Raw genomic sequence first — 18,973 nt, forward strand, 5'->3', positions numbered from 1 at the left:
GCCTAAAATGTTATGGAGGTATTGCATCCACCTGCAGAACTTCACAGCATGAAATCATTCTTAGACACAAATTTCTCATGCTCCCAAATTATGGAGCACTTTCGAACATTACATAATTTTTTTATCAGGATTTCTCTCACCAGAGACCCACAAGTCCTTCCAGAGGGAATGAGACCGCCATAGCCATGAAGGCCCTGCTAGCCTCGATTCTCCAGGCCTGGCAACCCTGGGCAACCCTGGGCAACCCTGGGCAACCCTGGGCAACCCTGGGCAACCCTGGGCAACCCTGCCCAGGCCCAGGCCTCCATGTCAGCTTCCCCCACACAGAGACTGCAGCAAGGCCGGGCTTTATATCCCTAACCACGAGTTCTGCTGAGCGAAGCCAACCCCCAGGCTCATGACCTGGCCTGCCTTGGCCTGCCCCAGCTCCCTGGGAGTGCCCGGTGTCCCTGGCTGCCCGGCTCCTGGCAGGATGGGCCCTGGCTGCCAGGCCCTCCCCTGATGGACCCTCATGGAGAGAGAGCTGCTGCCACTCCTGGTGCTTTGGCCACAGGGAGTAGGTAGACCCAAGCGTTCCTGACAGGAGCAAAGGGCGGGAAAGCATCTGTGGCACCTCTGTTTCTGTGGCTTCATAAAGGACAATAAATGCAGGCAGGAGAAGAGAGAAGAAAGCTTCAGTATTGCTTACACAAGAACAAAGCAGTGTTTTTTGTTTTGTTTTGGTTTGCTTTTTTGGCTGAAGTACAGCTGAAAGCAGGTATATTGTGAGCAAATTGCAGCATCAGACGGGGCACCATGAACCTTGTACAAATACTGATGAACATTAAGCTAGTCCCAGGCATCCGATCCCAGGTGGCCTTTGCCTTTGTGACATGAGGCCACTACAGACTCATGAAAACCAGAACATCCGTAAGGATTTCCAGAGACACCCCCTGAAGCACACAGGCTGACTCTCAAAGATGGAGCAGGAGGAGCTGGTTACCATCATGCACATGGCAGCATGCAATCAGAGGCAAAGGATTGTTCCACCTGTATGTCTTCTATATGCAAGCAACCAGCCTGGTTTTGAGGTATGGGGGTTTGTGGTCTATCAGTCTCTTATTTCAACCTTACTTCTAGGAAAATGTGTTTCACACTGTGATTAATTACAAATGTGGTGATTTGCTGCTTGCACTTACGTCTGGCTTCCCACCCAGGGAATCTCTGTCTTCTCTCCTGCCCTGCACAGCTTCCTGGTCTGGGCCCTCTGCAGCTATATTCAGTCTGACATCTGGTTCGTGCCTGTCTTCTGAAAGGCCGGTGGCCACCCAACACCTACCTACTGCTTCCTCACGTCTGCAGTGCTCCCAATACAGTTTACATGCGTCTCTGAACCTAACGCAACAAAAGACATGTAAATTTTGTCTAAAAAATTGCTGTTTTTCCTGCACTTGGCATAGGTAGTTTCTAAGCCCAAGGACAGGGTGACTGTGAAGAAATTGGTTTTTAGAATCCTAGGTAAGCCTTGATAGATAGCAAGGTGAATTGGTGATGGCTTGGGTCTGCTTAATTTTCCACCTGCACTGCAAACTGTTTACGGCCCATTAGCATTCCATCAGCTGCAGGTGTAACAAATTTACTTTAAATTCCCTCTCTGGCTGCTAATGGAATTACTCAGTAGGAATAGACCCAGGCAGCTACCTGTTGATCTTACTACCCAGTATCTATCTTTAATTTTGATGGTGAGATTCTGATGTTTCTGAGTATGTACTTTGTTTCCAGCTTGTTCTGCAGCCATCCTCAAATAGTTTCATCTCAACTATATTTCCCCAGTCTGTTTGTGATGTTGTGTGAGAGCGTCAAAAGCTTTAATAAGTCAAGAAAAATGATGTATACTTACTCTTTTCTATCTGTAATGTCTGTCTCTTTGTCAGAGAAGGAAATTACAATAGTTTGACATGACTTGTTCTTCGCAAATCCATTATTGGCTTTTACTTATCACTCTTCCACCCCCTCCTCTCCTTTTTTTTTCCTTAGACGTAGTTTATTTATTTGGTCCAGTATTTTTCTGATAAAAAGGTTTTCACTCCTGAAGCTTTCTCTGATTTTTTTTTTTTTTCTTAGTTATATCAGTTAGCTTAATAAAATTCATTCTCTCTCCATATTAACCCTTTCTGGCTTATATTTCTATACTCTGAGCTACAAAACTCTGCTTGCTTCTGTTCCCCATAAATCAAAATTACACAGGTTGATCTGAAATTTTTTAGCTTATCTATCCATCTCTTCTAAATAAAAGCACAATGCTGCTCTGTTCTCTCTTTTTTTTTTAATTCTTTTTTTCTTTCTTGTCCTCATCACTTACTATCCATCAGCTCCAAGAGATAACTGTTAATACTCCTGCTGTTGTTTCACCTACATCTTTAAGTTCCACATAATGAAATCAGCCTGGCCAGAGAACTGAAAATGTCTTAACAACCTTAATGTCCCTTTCTCTCTTCTAGGCAGAAGTATTAACCCATGAGTTCTTGTACCACCAGTGTTAGCAAACTGGCTGCAGCGAGAAGAATTAGATGCTTTGACCTCTTTCACATCTTCTACTGACAACTCTCTGTAAGTGGCAAGCCAGTTCTTTCCTGGCACTTCTTTTTATTAGTAACCTATTTATAGAAATGAATTGTTGTTGCCATGGATGTTCCTAAATGAAAAACACTCATTCAGTGCTTTTCAGATTTAGTCCCTGTCTTAGTTTTATGTCTGCTCTTCTGTGTCCTGTTTTCCACGTTTATTGTGTTCGCTTCTTATGTTGAGAGTAATGGAGAAGTTTTGATACAGAGATAAGTATGTGGAGATGAGTATAACCTTGTGTTTAAATACTCTGAACATTTCAGAAATACATGAAATGCACATCTGAATTGCTGCATGTTTTTATATTTATGCAAGTGGACACAAGTTTAGTGAAACTAGAGTTACAGAAAGTGCTCCTGAGTCATGTGTGATTTTTATAATGAATTGGTTACTTTTTTGCAGAAGAAAATGTCCAACTTTGTTACATGCTGTTATTTTGGATTGATTAAGTGATTTATAGTTTCAGAGTAGCTCTAGAAACTGAGATGAGGCAGCAGCAAATTCTCTTGGCTTACGAGAAAGCTGCAAGATAAACTTTGAAGCGTCTTTTATCTTTCAGATTGTTTGTATCAGCCTTCTTTTTTTCTGTCATTTTTCTCTGTCTTGCATTTCCACTTTTCTTTCTTTGTCTTGTGATGTTGAAAAAGTTGAAACGCCATGCACGGGCTGGAGAGGCCAGCATGCAATAGGTAAAGGTAGCAAATGGAAGGGAATTCATAGGTGCTTCCTTCTGCAGTGCCTTCTGTTTGAAATAAACGATCCACAATTAAACTACTTGACTGAAATGTGAAAACCTGATGATATAGCATTATCCATCTTTCTTTCCCCTCTGGTCTGCGATTTACTGAATAACTTCTGGGATGTGTTGTATGGCTTGTGTTGACATATGAGGTGGGTTCCAGTGAAGACGCTTTCTGTGTTTGCCAATTGGACTGATGCTGTTGAGGCAGACTCAGTGCTGTCTGTTAGCACTGTTTAGTTCATGATGTTTTGTGCTACCTGCTTTTGCCTTGCGTGCCAATAATCAGGTTCCAGGGAGCCAGATTTTGTGTACTTTTCCTTTTTGGGAGAAATTCTTGTGATTTTAGTTATGATGATTCTGATGGTTCCATCATGGGACATGAATGTCTAAACTCTAAAAGGCAAGAGATGGTAAATCTGTGGCATATGTAAATTTAACATCTGGGAAAGGATGTAGTCCGTTCCTGAAGTTGAATGTGGGAATGTTAAAAGAATGATGGCCTAAAAAAGAGCATGACCTCTTGGCCATGTACTACTGGTGATGAAGCTGGAGGAATATCCTGGGTCTCAGTTTTCCTTCCCTAAATAAAAGCTGTGTCATTTGGCAGTGTCACTTTCTAACAGGTTGGTGTGATGACAGAAACACTGAGGGCAGAATCTGTCCTTTCATCTTTTATTAGTAATACATCCAGATCTCAAGCCACTCATATAGGACCAGGAACCTTGGCTTACCTCCTTCTGGATAGGGTGTTGTCAACACTGCAATAGTGTTTTTGAGTAGTGTTGAGTAGAATTTTCTCAGAGCAAAAAATATGTAATATTTTGAGGTTATCTATGCAATTTTTTTTTTTTTATCTTATCGTATTTTCTTGTAAGATTTTCCTCTTTAAGATAAGAACATCTCTTCCATCTGTGTCTCTGAATCTTGATTGTGAGCAACATACAACCAACTAGCAGCAGCAGTGTTCATTAAGAACTTCACAGATAATCTAGTCTGCCATTCTTCAGACATTTTGTTGTCTTTCTTTCACAGTGACTCAGTAGACAAAATCACCATGAGTACTACGATCTATTTAAACTAAATGGTTGTTTTGCCACACTTGAACAAGCATAAATTGTTTAGAAATTTCTAATACTTTTGTTTTTAAGTAATTCTTTCAAATAACTCACTGGAAAACTTCCACTCTGCATGTGAAATTGTACATGTCAAAATCTGCTTGTGTTGTGCCCTCCAATCTTACTATGGAATCTTACTATTAATTACAAAGCTGTACAACTTAAATGGATATAAATCCAAACTTTGGTTAATCCTTTAAACTATGAATCTTTTGCTTCTCAGATTACAATAGAAATAACTTCTGAGGAAAAAAAGAAAGGTGAGTCCTACTGAAGAAAAAATGAAGTACACATAAATACCAAATGAATAATAAAGTACTTGTGCTTTTCAAATAAAACTTGACACAAGTCTATTTTGAAATGTACTCTGACCAATGTATTCATGTCAGCATAAGGCTTCTGCAACAAAAAAGTACACAAATAGCATATATCCATATTTTAGATTCATGTAGTTTTGGAATTCACCCCCTATCTATCACATAAAACTATTGCTAAAAAAAGAAATATATCACCAGAGCCATTCTTGCATTTTCATATATCTGGAACTTTTGAAGAAGTACAAACATAATATAATGCTTTTTCTAATCAGTAGTGGGATGAGTGCATCTCTTTGTCAGCCTTCGTAATTGGTATTTCACTAAGTGTGCCCAAACCTTTGCATCATCTTAAACAACCAAAACAATCATTTCTCTAATTTAAGCAAAATAAATTTGAGTTTTCATTCTGCTTGCTAGCTGTGTGCTATACTTCTGTACTATATACACGTATAGCTATGTGAAACTATTTCTGTAACATCATTTCTACCTCTAGTTTTTTGTTTGTAAGTCTTCTAAGGGTCATGTCCTTAGGCTGAGATAGCAGTCATAAAGCCAAACCTGAAGTTCCTCAATAAATTTGAATTAATTTCTGAGTCCTTGTTTTTTCTCTAGTGTGTATTTGATTAAAAACTAAGATGCTGCTACTGATGAGTTTAGAGCTTCAATTTCAAGACAGAACATGGACATTGCCCTCTTGTGACTCTGATACATTAAGTCTTCAAGACTGGACAGATCTTGTATTGATGATATCCCTCAAAAGAAAACTAAAAAACTAGAATTTTATTCATGCCATCCTAAATGTCACTTAATAGAAATATTTTCATGAGAATAAGAGCACAGACAAAAGGGGAGAAGTGGCAGAATAACAGTCAAGAAGGAATACTTTTTTTCACGAAGATGAGTAATCAATTTGGTACTCTGAACTAAAATAATTTCCAGATGCAATTTAGCAAAATTCAAGGAGATTAAGCACACAAATGGATTTAAAGTACGTTGTTATTATAATGCTTGTAAAGGACAGGACACTCAGTCTTTGTGGATTTGGAACAGTCATTACAGTTTGGACTTTTCTTTACCTGTCAAAATGCTAGCTGTTTAATCTGAGCTAATCTTCTAAACATTCTCTGTAGCATCATGGGAAAAGGAAAGACAAGAAACTATTTCTTTGATGTTTTAAGGCTCTGGTTCTGCAATGAGCTCTATATTTATCTGCACCAGACCAATACTTCATCAGGTGCAGACAGCAAGAGCTGTACTGATCATGCAGGGCTTAGATAACTAATGCCGTTCGTGACTGAGGATCACTGCATTCAGTACTGTGGGCCAGAGCAGGTACAGAATCAAACCACACAAAGCTCCTTTAGGACTGGGACATGAATATGATCTATGGAGATTACTTTTCTAATATCATCTGTCTAGACAGATGAGTATGTTCTTGTTAGCTGATGAGTTGTGTTAATGGCATTGATAGGAATGCCTTCAGACAGCCATTTACTTCCTCTGAGAACTGCATTTATGATGTTCCATGAAGACTGTACACAATTCAATAGATGCTGAAAAGCTTCTGAATGTTTTTCATAGTCTCAATGCTTTATTTTAAATAGCATGTCACTTACAAGCGTCCCAAAGACAGATAGCTCTCCCTGCTAGCTTGCAGTCACTCTGCAATTATATGGAACAGACTTTGAAATGATGATGGTGGCGTCTCACTGTTACACTTTGCTGCTGCTATGATCTAATGTATTTCAGCAACAAGCAATTCCCTCTACATTTGTATTCATCAGATGTTAACATTAACACATTGTCACTTCTAGCAGCTATACTCAGTTTTTTTCGAACATGAAAAATCATTTTTAATCCAGAAAAAAGTGCCCCTATACTGCTGTAACTGTAAAGGTATAAATTAACCTATGCAAAGGCACAGTGATGCCTTACCATTTAAAACCTTACTTGGAGTGTTAAGATATGTAAATAGATATTTATGGAGACAAGTGTCCTGGGCCAAATACTGTACGCAGTATGCAATGCCTATGTTATTCTGTGCTTCTCTGTCCCCCTGCAGCTAATGTTCACATTGACATGGATTTACTTAACTGATGATGGCTTAAAATCTCCTGTTGAGGTTCTGGCCATCTTTGATCACACTGAAAAAAAAAAAAAGAACACAAAAAATATATGTAATGAATTTAACTCACAGATAGCATTAATGTTACTGAAAAAAATCTCCATGATGTTCCAGTCATCCTAAATACGCTGCATCTCCCTGGGGAACATGTGCTTGTTTGTTTCACTGCAGTGTCGCTTATCCTTAAAGAAGTTCATAGATCACAGCACATTCTGTATCTCCTTTCTAATCTATGTGATATAAAGTCTGTCAGGCTGGTTATTATAATAGAACAAAGCACGGAGCTCTAGAAGACAACAACAAGAAAAGGTATTTGTTTGGTTTTCATCCCCATGGTTGTAAATCAGGTAGTCAAAGAAATATTGAAAATCTACCAGACTAGAAAGGTGAGTAACAGAGAGAATTTTCTAGAGGCGATTTGGATACTTTGTACACATGGAGGAACCTGAAAAGGCACGGACAGTTTGCTCTACCTATTTATTTCTCTTTATATATTGAGCTTAGAAACACTGAAGGTTTCATTTTGCATAGAAAGTTCTTTCCACACTTCCTTCTGGTTGAAGATTTCATTTCTTGTACATCTCTAAAAATACACAGAATGATTAAAAAAGAAATCTAGATGCTGCAATTTACCACCATGCTGGGACTTCCTCTGCATATGCTCAATGTTTTAAAACTGCATCAGCAATGAAAACCACACACGCAGCATTTATTACTGGTGTGCACTAACTCTTCAGTCACCAGGCAAAAATAACCGCTAGAGTTTTTCCCCTTTTTTAGCTTGTACCGAGCTTGTGCCTTTATGTGCTGTACGTAGCTGAACAGTCTTCAAGATCAAAGCCTCATGACTGAGCACAATCTTGTTCCTGGCATGTTGTGCCAGGCCCTTTTCTGTGTGTGAGTGCTTTGATGCAGCAGCAGCAGTCAGGAAATATAACAAACCAAGAACAAACCGAGAGAGGAAGGAGGTAATACAATGCTTTCTCATGTCTCTAGGCTTCTGCATTAAAGATAATTTGTGCAAACCTCCCTGGTCTGTTTAAGTTTATCTTCGTTATCTTTGTTTTCCTTAGTTGCTATTTCTATTAGACATGCCCGGAGACCTAATTCTCATGTTTTTTGTAAATACCAGTGGAAACACAAGGGTTTCAGGCTAACAAGAGACTATATTCATTCATTTTCAGAGTAGAAAGGACAGCATATTCATCAATTCACCCAAATTTGCACCTGGCTGTCAGCAAATCAAAATGTTCTGCATGATATTATGCAAAACCACTAACTTGGGAGGTTTGCCACTGTCCTCAGTGGCTGATGCTCAGATCTGAGACTCCTAAGGGAGCTCTCATATGGCTCTGTTCTGCCAGAAGAGGCCATGACTCAGGTCTGTAAGTAAGGATTACAGATAAGACAACTCAGAAGAAACTTTAGGAGTTGTGAAAAGAAAATCTGTTATGTGAATGGGGAAAAAAAAATCAAAGCCCTTAATGAAAACTCCAGGAATTCAGTAATGTGAGGTAAGCATAAAAACAAAACAAAAAAGCCGCGCCACTTTTGTAGTAAATGAGAGGTGATACAAGAAAGTACAAAGAGATCCATTTCTATTTTATGCGCAGCTTGTGGAGGGAGCCAGACTTCTCCTTTTTTTCTTCCTGAGAAATTGCTGTTGGTGTAGAATGGCTAACGCTCAGCTTATGGTTATGCTAAAATACCATGTTTCCACAGATGCTATCTTTTTACCTCAAAAATGGGGCAGGTCTGTGGAGGAAGTGTCCTCAGCCTCCTCTCCATAGAGAAGATGGAGACAAGTAATGGCAAAGAGAGGAAGACTTTTCATTGGAGCTAGAGGAGAGGCCCAAAGGTAAAATCCGTGAATCCATTGCTGCAGCAATAGCTCCTGAGATGGTAAAGCAATACAGGAGAACAGTCCTCCAAGCTAAGTTCCAGCTGCAACCTGGGGAATTGTGGGGTGTATGCTGGCAGCCTTTTGGCTGCAGAAAGCTGAGCTCCAGGAAATAGCACAGGAGTTTCATAGCTCGTGCCTTTGGCCTGCCAAGGACATTTTTCTATCTAACTTCTGAAGGTAAATAGGTGCTAAAATAAAAACAGAAGAAGAATACCTTGATAATAAGCAGATTTATGATCTTTTTGTGCTTTCAGCCTTTACCTAGAGGAAAGTCCTATTGATTTACTAGAAAATTGCATAAACTGAGATTTTAGGAATGAAGAAGGATAAGGATTAATACAGGTTTCCTGTGTTTACTTATGACAACACTCTTAGTGTTAATTATGTCACTCTTATGACAAGATATGAACAGTTAAAGTGAGTTGACCCTATGAAAATAAACACCAGATTATATTTCAAGGGGCATACACCAAAGAAAAGGCTAAGAAACTGCTACTCCCAATTTTCTTCAGTACTTGCTTCTACTGGCCTGCCCATATAGTTCTGCCAGCTGGTAACCAGTGGGGCTAACAACTATTAGGGAATACTGAGAGGCTGATAGCTATTAGGGAATACTGAGATTTTCTTGCTTAATTGAAAGGATGCTTTCTTTACCTTACAATGAGTTGCTGTAAACAGCTGATTTTGTACACTTTATTTAGACTCCCATCTGACTTACTGTAAATGCCTGTTATTGTTTCCTTTCTGTCTCTTCTTTATTTAGGGTGTTTTCTGCAATTGTTTAAGATCTCTTTGCTTAATTAGTAGATTAATGAGCACATTATAAAGAGCCTATAAACGTACCACTTACATTTCTTTTTCCTTTTCATTCTGCCCCCCCTCACCCCCTATAATCTAGAAACCATTGTGCAACTGGAACAGTGGCGAGATTCTGTAGCATAGTTGCTTATTTCCATTTTGCCATCTTCATGCTTATCAGTAAAAATACTTTTGATTTCTCAATTGCTAAACTAGCAGTAAAAGCACCTTTGAAAGACTGACCATGTTAATGGGTGTGTGGGCAATGCCAATCTTCTATTTTGCTTTTGTTATATTGATATGACTTCTGTGTTGTCATATCAACAGGAATAAGTGTTGATAACAGGTGAGGAGAGGTTTGGTTGAATTCTACCAATGACCATAGTGTTTGTACTTTTACAGGTGTTACCTGCAGTAATTTAATTTAACACCCCCATCTGCTTTTGAGCTTCAATTATTGAATGCTATCACCTGTGTAGTGAGGCTGGAATTCACTCAAATAACATTAAGGGGATCCAAGGACCCTGCATCTGTTATGCTCTCAGTTACAGCTTTTTCCCTCTTTGACATACCAGTTCAACTACTGACCCAACAGGAGGACTTAGTACTTGCATCGATATTTAGGAAAAAAGAAAAAAAAGAAAAAGCTCAAAAAAAGCAAACAAAAACAAACAAAAACCAAAACAAACAGTACTCCATAATATGCTGCCATTAGATGATCTAAACCAGAAAGCTGCTACACGTGGTGTGTTCTCTATAAGCACTCGTATTGTGTGATTTTTAGAGTATTATATTTTCAGTGTTAACTATTAGTAGGTCGTTAGAAAAGACTGACATCCTTCAACAGATCACATTAACTATTTCCTAAGTTTCTAATTAGTAACCACACTAATAAATTGGTTAAAGATTCCATGATATGATACTATGAATCAGTTCATTTCAAACTTTAGGACACTTCTAGACAATGATCTGAATAACGGCCACTCTACGTAGATTATCCTTAAGAGTCTTCATCCTGTGCCATGAAAATTCAGGAGAGTTTTCCCTACTGTTTCATGGAAACAGGATGAAACATGTTATCCTGCCCACAGTTAAGTCAGCGTAAAAACTGGCAGACTCTGCCTTCATTGCTAGAATGTAAATGTCAACAATCTAACATCTGAGAAAGCTGAACAGGGAAATACCATGTTCTCCACTGCTGTCAATAATAGTAAAAAGCAGTAAAAGTTGTTTTTTCTTAATTTATCCAAAAAAACCCCAAATTTTCTTCAAATAATTTAATTAGAAGAAAAACTCACAAATGCATTTTGGCTAAAGATTAAAAACATGTAGTGTAAGCACTTTTCAAAATTGTGTACACATTTGCCCAATATATATACTCATCATTTTTTATTGACTTGGATCAGGTGTACTTTGTTGTACAAATATGATATGATTTTTGAGCTGAAAACAAGACTATTTTCCTAGGGACAGCACTCTTATACAGCACTGAGTAGGTCAGACTTGCATTTCTTTTTTTTTTTTTTCCTTTATGAACATTATTCTGTTTAGATAAGTATTTATATTCTGCTTTAAATTCTTTATATTTAAAATAGCAATGAAGGCATGTTTAATGAAATAATAATATACACAATGATGTAGCACTCACAGATCCAATACAGACTTTTGCTAATCTCCTAGACAAAAGCTTGTCTTTCAGTTAAGAGCAAAGATAAGGAAGGTAGATCCAAAACTCTATTCCAGATTACTTTTCCTGTCCATTTTTTTCTTTTCATTCTCTTTCTATGTACAGTAGGCGAGGGAAAGAGCGATGAGGAACATGTCAGTCTTTTGTTAGTAAGTATGTATGCATGATATCTGTCAAGTTGCATTTCCATTACCTCAGGAATGCAACAGCTCTGGTGCCATAGTATTGAATGTGAACATTAAAGCAAAGTTGTGTTAACTTGGTAAGTCTGAACTGATGAGTTACATTAGCAATCATTGTGTCTGTACCTCAACTGCGTAAGATACAATGGATAGCAAAAATTGATGCTAAAAACCATTTTCCATATGAGGAAATGAACGTATCACCATATAACTCAGTAGGATCTCTGAGAACTCTGCTCTCCTGGAACTTTGGCCATCTAGCTCAGAAAGGGTCGGAATTAAATATGTAACAAAAGTGAGGAGCAACAAAGACTATATGCAGAAAATGTCTATTTCTTAATGAATTGTTCCAGTCCCAGAATCAGCACTGGAATGTGTTAACTGCAAAAGCTATAATAGAAGCAAGACAAATTTCTTTTTTTAGTGGTGTGCACAGCTGCCAAACTTTTTATCGCATCACAGACATTCCCCATGAGTTGTGTATATCCGCATGCTTGTGCTTTCTTATCACTGAACACTGTAGCCTGTATTGCACTACATACTGCTCAGCTGCTTCCCTTTCATAAAGGCTCATTTGTCATGTGTTCTGGCTTGTGCAAGGGTCTTTTAGTTGCTGCCTGATGTGAACCTGCTTTTCATAACTTCTCAGTATAGTCAGTCTCATTTGTTCTTAACAAGTGCATTAATTACACTTAATCATGCTTTTTAGCGAGGACAAACATGATTCCCCTGATCATATATCTTTGTTCAGTGTTCTCCACAAAAGCCATACTCTAACAGAAAAAGATCCACATTCCCCTTCTTCAGTCATATTATCACATTTCTTCCCTCCTATCCCTTCCCAAAGCTGTATATTCTTAAATTTTTTCTGAATGTATTTTCTGTACACATTTCGACTTGGGTCACCCTACTTTCTCAGGCATTGTCTTCTTTCTCTGGGCTTCATTTTCCTAATACACCCTAATGCACTTTGAAATACAAAGTAGAGTTTATTAGACTCACTGCTGTATGCTTTGACAGTAATGAAATATGAGCATATAGAAGGGTATATTTACTCTGTATATTTTTAAAATGCATGTAGGCAAAATATAGGCTAGTGTTCTTTCCTCTTATGCTCATATATTGGTGAGGAATGGGGAGCTGGGCAAATGGGCCAGGGTTCTCTGGGAAAGGACAGACTTTGTTCCGATGTTTTCATTTTCTCAAAGAATTTATATGTTGCACTGCAGTTATGTTGCCACCTAAATAATGCTTTGCACCAAACTGAAGGAGAGTATTCAAAGGCAGAATCCAAGTTTCTCCTTCAGGTACACTTACGTTGTTTTATCTATTAATATTCATCTAAGAGATCAGCCAGAGATAAAATGAAGTGCATGCTGAGGCTCATTCTCGTTCACTGATGCAAAAAGCTTGTTTTTCAGGACTAGGAGTCCATCCCTTGTATACATTGCCTACAGGTTTACTTTTCTGGTGCACTTTGTTTTGCTTTCTATTCTTATACTCTATCATGCTTTCCTGGAACCTTTTGCTTGAAGACCTTTCACTTCTGGACATTGCTTCTGCCCTCCCCACAGTAACAGTGTGCCAAGAGCTGCCAGCTCCTTTTCTAAGAATGTAATGTTCTTGGGAGCAGACGGAAATGTAATTGGCAGTGGCGTTTAATGGATATATCCTGCTCTCCACCAGTCAAGGGTAACAGCCTGCAACAATGTGGCCTACAAAAAAAGCCTATAAATTGCTTTGCAAAATCAGTAGTGCACAAATAGCTGCTCACACTTCTCCATCTAGCTTCTGCTCCATTTCCAAAACCATGAGTACTCATCTGTTAGTGTTTCTCTGGGACACCTTATGTCTCCACATCATCTTTCCTGCCATTTTCTTCAGCAACACTCACCAGCGGTCTCCTGGCCGTTAGGACAGGTTGAGGTGGATGAGATCTCCCTTGTTGTACTCACACTCTGCATTCTTTGAAGAAATCCCAGAGTATCTCTTTTCATAAGGGAAAACTTATTCAGCAAACAGCAGGTAGCTGTAAGCCTACTTCAGTAGTGTACATTCCTTGCCTCCAGCTTAGAGAGTTAGCTCAGTAAAGTCTGAGATGTGAAATTCAATACAATTTGAATGCCAAAACTCATTATGTTTCCATTAAAATCCTAACCTTCACTTGTGATATATTGTAATCTTTTATGCTAATTAATCACCTGGACAAAGGCCTTTTAAAGTCACTGCTGTGGGAAACCTAAGAAGCTCTGTCTGTATATTTGGGATTAGGGCTGTGACAGAACCTTTTAAAGCCTCTATCCATCCTTGTTGTCTTTTGAAAAACATTGTCTGAGCAACACATAGTTAAAACAACAACCCAAGCCCAGAGCCATGCTTCTGTTTCAAAACCTTAGGGGTACACTGTAAAGACTGCGAGTACATCAGAGCTCTCTTGTATCCTTAAAACCTCAGCTACTAGTCCCAGCTTTGGGCTGAAGAGCAAAGCAGGTTTATTGGGTTAGTGCTCCTAGCCCTTTTCAGTGCAAAGTCAAACAGGTTAGGTTAAACTATACTGGGAGTGGATTAACTTCATTGTAAAATATATTAAGAGTTTCATGCTTTCATATTCTGCTTCTCATCACATTAAAGCAGCAGGAATTTGCTGTTGGGAGCAGCTGTGATCCTCCCCCTCTACTCTGCCCTGGTAAGACCTCATCTGGAGTACTGTGTCCAGTTCTGGGCACCCCAGTACAAAAAAGACAGGGATCTCTTGGAAAGAGTCCAGCGGAGGGCCACGAAGATGGTGAAGGGCCTGGAGCATCTCTCCTATGAGGAAAGGCTGAATGATCTGGGTCTGTTCAGCCTTGAGAAAAGGAGACTGAGAGGGGACCTGATCCAGGTCTATAAATATCTAAGGTGTGGGGGGCAGAATGGCGAGGCCAGACTGTTTTCAGTGGTGAGTGGAGACAGGACAAGGGGAAACGGCTGGAAACTGCAGCACAGGAAGTTCCACACAAATGTGCGCAAGAACTTCTTTACAGTGAGGTGACGGAGCACTGGAACAGGCTGCCCAGGGAGGTGGTGGAGTCTCCTTCTCTGGAGATGTTCAAGACCTGCCTGGATGCCTACCTGTGCGACCTGCTGTAGGGAATCTGCTTTGGCAGGGGGGTTGGACTCGATGATCTCTGGAGGTCCCTTCCAACCCCTACGATTCTGTGATTCTGTGATTTAGTTCTTAAACTGCTACAGCTGTTTTGCAGGGAAACTGAGGAGCTTGGCACTGACACCCCTGTGCTTTTCCATTCATACAGTCTTTGAAGAGGAAGGTCAGACCTTCCTATAAGCAGCCTCTAGACCTTTGAGAAGGACTTCCATGCCCATTACAGAAAAATCATCCTGGTCTAAGCAAATGGATGTGCTGTGTGGATGAACAACAGGTGTAGTGTTAGGCTCTGTTCTCAGTCCCAGGTCTTAAATACCAATGTGCAGGCCAGAATTGCTTCTGGCTTAAGTCACTTGACATTAATTCTTCTTGCCCTACCTATTTCAACAATAAAGACTGAACAGTTTTTTGTTCAAACCATCTCTGGGCAATGAGCACATTTGCACTCTGTGCAAATACCAGGAAAATTATGGAGCTGGCCTCTAGAATAATTGCAGCCATCACCACAAAAGAACAATGGCTGTTGTAGTGTCGCAGAGGTCTGCTCATAAACCAATGCAGTAATCATGAGCTGGCTTGCATTTTTAATATGGAAGTCTTAGTCTTAAAATCTGTGCTCAGTATAGACTGCACAGGAGATTTGCTGCACTGAGATGCCTGTAGCTCCCTGAGAACTGCACAGGGAGTGGGAAATGGGACAGCATGGTGACAATTAGGCAGGACACTGGTAACACTGGCACATCTCTGTATGTACAGCAGTGAAATATCCTATATTTGTTACTATCTTTTCACCTGAATGATTGATTCTCTCTGTCACCTCTTCTAACCCAAGAGAAGCAAAACAATCCAGAGGAGACTGAATTACTAAGCATTTATTGGAAATAAGAGTGAAGCCAGTAATTACTTCAAGCTCAGCTTAGGAGTAAATAGCAGTGATCAAATGAAATTTGCCTCTAAAAGGACAATATGGAAAGAATAATGGGGATTATATCATCATCATAATAAAGTTGAATGAGTGCACATTAGCTCTCACACTGATGTTAATAAGAAGTGAAATCTTTTCTTCTGAATGTATATTGACTAACAAGTAAATTGCATGCATTACTAATAGTGGAAGCACTTTGTTTAAGCCAAAGCAATCAGAAATTGTAGCTCTCTGCCACCCATCCTCATGAAGGAGCTCAGCAGCAAAGGATTTTTCAGCCAGTGTGGATCAAGGCTGCATGCTGGGCAGATTGCAGCATCATCCAGCCCTCCAGCAGCATTCACAGACTGACACAGCAGCTTGTTGCCCATCCAGCTCTCCCAAGGCTTGGCAAGACTTCCAGGGTCAATGCAATGCAATGCAATGCAATGCAAAAAACAAAACAAAACAAAACAAAACAAAAAAAAACACCAAAAAACCAACCAGCAAATAGTTTGTAGTTCTGTGCAGTCACTTGGAAAGTGTGGGTTACAGTAGCAGTGAAGGCAAAGCTTTTCAGGAGAAGCTGCAAGAATTTGAGCCCACAGGGGTGTAAATCTCCCTCTTGTCAATGTTTGTTCTAACAGCTTTGGGACAGCAGCCAGCTGGATACTGCAGAGCTGAACTCCTGTTAGGGCCTGGGTGCTAGGCCTGTCTCCAAAGCCTGGCAATTAGTCCAGGAAAACATTCAGCTGGGGGATAATTTAAAACTTTAAGTGTAGTACTAACCAGAACAGGAAATGCCATCATTTAACAGGATTGGTAATGGCCAGTTACTGCTGTTTGCCCTACAATGAAGGGAGAAGCACAGAACAAAGTTAATGCTGTGAATAAATCTCTCCCCGCAGTGAATCCAGACTCAGGTTTGTAGATATTTTACTGAGTAAAGAAAGAGAAACAAAGAAGCCTCTTCCCTATCCCCATACAGATGGTCGCTCATCTCATGAGCGCTTGTGGGGACTCACTGAACTCTCTTGCAGAGTGCTGCTAGCCAACCGTTGAAAAGATTGCCACCTGCTAGTTATCTGACCCAGGAGGTGCACTGCTTGAAGCAAGGACAGGAAAGAGGTAGGATATATTTGGTAAAGAATTTCTGTCCTGACATGTCAGCCTGAAGGTGCAGTAGGGAAGGTCTGTGTTCACTGAAGTGAAAAGCCAAAGAAAGTGCCTGTGGCTATTGCTCATTTTTGTTGAGGTTGCAATGCAATGTTTCTTCTGGCTTGTGAAGAAGTTATGGAGTGACTGTAAAGTGTCTGTAAGTGTGTAGTCTAAGAAAGTGTATAGTCTAAGATCTCTTTATTTCTGCTTTGAACATTGCTTTGCTATGTATGAGTACTGATATCCCTAAGGGAGCAAAAACTGCAGGCCAGGTCTTCCCTGGATGTGTTCTTACTGAAGATATTATACTGTTCGTTTAAGCTCTTTGGTCTAATGAATATTTCAATATGTTATCAATATTCTGTGTGCTTCAATCTCCTCTAGCAGCAGGAAATTGTGGTACTAAATGGCCAGAGAAGGCTTGAGGAAGAAGAAGGTAGTGTGGGTAGTAGCAACATACTAACGTACAGAAGCTACTCCTACTTTCACAGGATAAAGTTTTTTTCTCCCTCTGCTTTCTGTTCTCTCCTCAATCTACTGCTTTGGCAGAATTTGATATGTGGGGTGTGTAGTGGAAGGAACAAGGAAAAGAAAGGGAAAGCCCTTGCTGCCCTAAATTATTGACTGCTCACCTAAACGCAGCCAGGCCTTAAGATTGAGGGCCTGCCACACTCTGAGTGGTATTATACCTGTTTTTTCAGCACAGGAGCGATGTGACATAGGCACTGATGTTTAGAAGAGCAGATAACTGTGAATGTTCATGAGAGTCTAGAAGACAGCGATGCAGTCTATGAGCTCTAGCCTTTGTGGTTGCGTTTTCTGCTAGAAATATTAGGTTGTTCCATGCTCTGTCAACCAGTGTCTTTGAATGCCATCCTTAAGCATCTGTTTCTCTCTGTGAAGCAGGAAACTAGGCTCAGGACCAGGACTCACTAGGGAGCCAGGTCTCTATGCCTATGTTATGCCTTACAATATTGCACCTACTTTGCCTTTAGGAATTAAACCCTTAGGTATTTCTTCTATACTGTAATGTTTATAATCCTCCAAGTGCAGTTAACTCATGTCTCAGCATCTATAGTTAAATAATGCTTTTCATTTATTTAAATCCCTGTACAAGGATTTGCCTGTTTGAGAATTCATCAATAAGGCTAGCAAGGTGACTGCTGTATGTTTCTAATCCTTTAACTATTTGTTTACAAACAACAGTTGGGTGTCTATGCTGTGCAAATTAGTCACTAATAGGAGAAAGTAACAAAAGGCACATGAAAGAGTATTCAATTTTAACTCTTTATTTTTCAGTTTCTAAGAGAATAATCAGAAATCCGCATTTTTCTGAAATTTGCATGCTTTAGTATTTGTTGCCAAATCTTTAGCATTCGTTCCAGAGAGACTTGAAGCTGCCAGAGTCCAAGTCAGAGAGACTGGGGTGACACAAAACCATCAGTTCCATATTTGGGGATGTCTTGAAAGAAAAAAAATCTCATAAATGTAATTTAACATCACTAATGTGGTTTTAGTTTGAAAGCAAAAAGTTTGTATAGATGATTTTCATTTGTAAGCTTTCATTTGTACAACTCAGTGGGCAATGCATAGTTAAGGCCTAACTCTATTGTCAAGGCAACTTGAAGCATAGATTTGAATGCCTTCTCTCATATAGTCCCTACCTGTGTATCTTTCCAAAGTGAAGACTCTGGTCATTTAATACATACATAGGACTACACTGTTTGATATCAGCAGGGTATATAAACTTCAGTTAAATTAGGTTAAATTGCCATTCATATATATGTTCTTCCATGATATTTTGGAACTATGAAGTTATTTTTAGAATTTAGTCAAATGTACATAAATATCATCTTATCCTGAAGGGATTTAATACTAGAAGCCATTGTTTATCAAAAGTGTCTTGATTTTGTTTTATACCTATTCGACTATCAAGTATTAATAGCTATAAGTATTGTCTCTGTGAGAACATGCCCCTGAGCACTTTCCAAAAAAAAGTTTAGGCTAAAAAAAGCTCCTGAGTAGTAAACTGAAAATAATAGCCTGTAATATTCTTCAGTGAGATTCTGTAAATGTAGTAAACATTGCTACATGCTTTTATGTTATTTTTCTAGAACAGTGTAGTGTTTTTTTTATGATTGTTTAGACAGATGTTCTTCCTTTTTTGTACAGGAACTGTTTGCTTTTCTGAGGCTCAGAGATATTCCTTCTGAAGTTGAATTGACATCTGGTCTCACTGTGGCAGGATGTCTGCAGGTAGAATTGCTGTGGAAATGCATCTGTTAAGTAATTT

At 39.4% G+C, this 18,973-nt stretch overlaps 1 long non-coding RNA gene across 1 annotated transcript; it reads left to right on the forward strand.

The window, feature by feature from the left end:
- The first annotated feature begins 1,658 nt into the window (after positions 1 to 1,658).
- LOC128087159 (uncharacterized) lies at positions 1,659 to 8,743 on the forward strand. The gene is made up of 3 exons (XR_008209690.1): positions 1,659 to 1,721; positions 2,481 to 2,589; positions 8,626 to 8,743. It is a non-coding gene; the product is annotated as an uncharacterized LOC128087159 (long non-coding RNA).
- Positions 8,744 to 18,973: the final 10,230 nt, after the last annotated feature.

Source organism: Tympanuchus pallidicinctus, unplaced genomic scaffold (genome assembly GCF_026119805.1).
Source record: "Tympanuchus pallidicinctus isolate F22 unplaced genomic scaffold, pur_lepc_1.0 scaffold3, whole genome shotgun sequence".
NCBI lineage: Eukaryota > Metazoa > Chordata > Aves > Galliformes > Phasianidae > Tympanuchus > Tympanuchus pallidicinctus.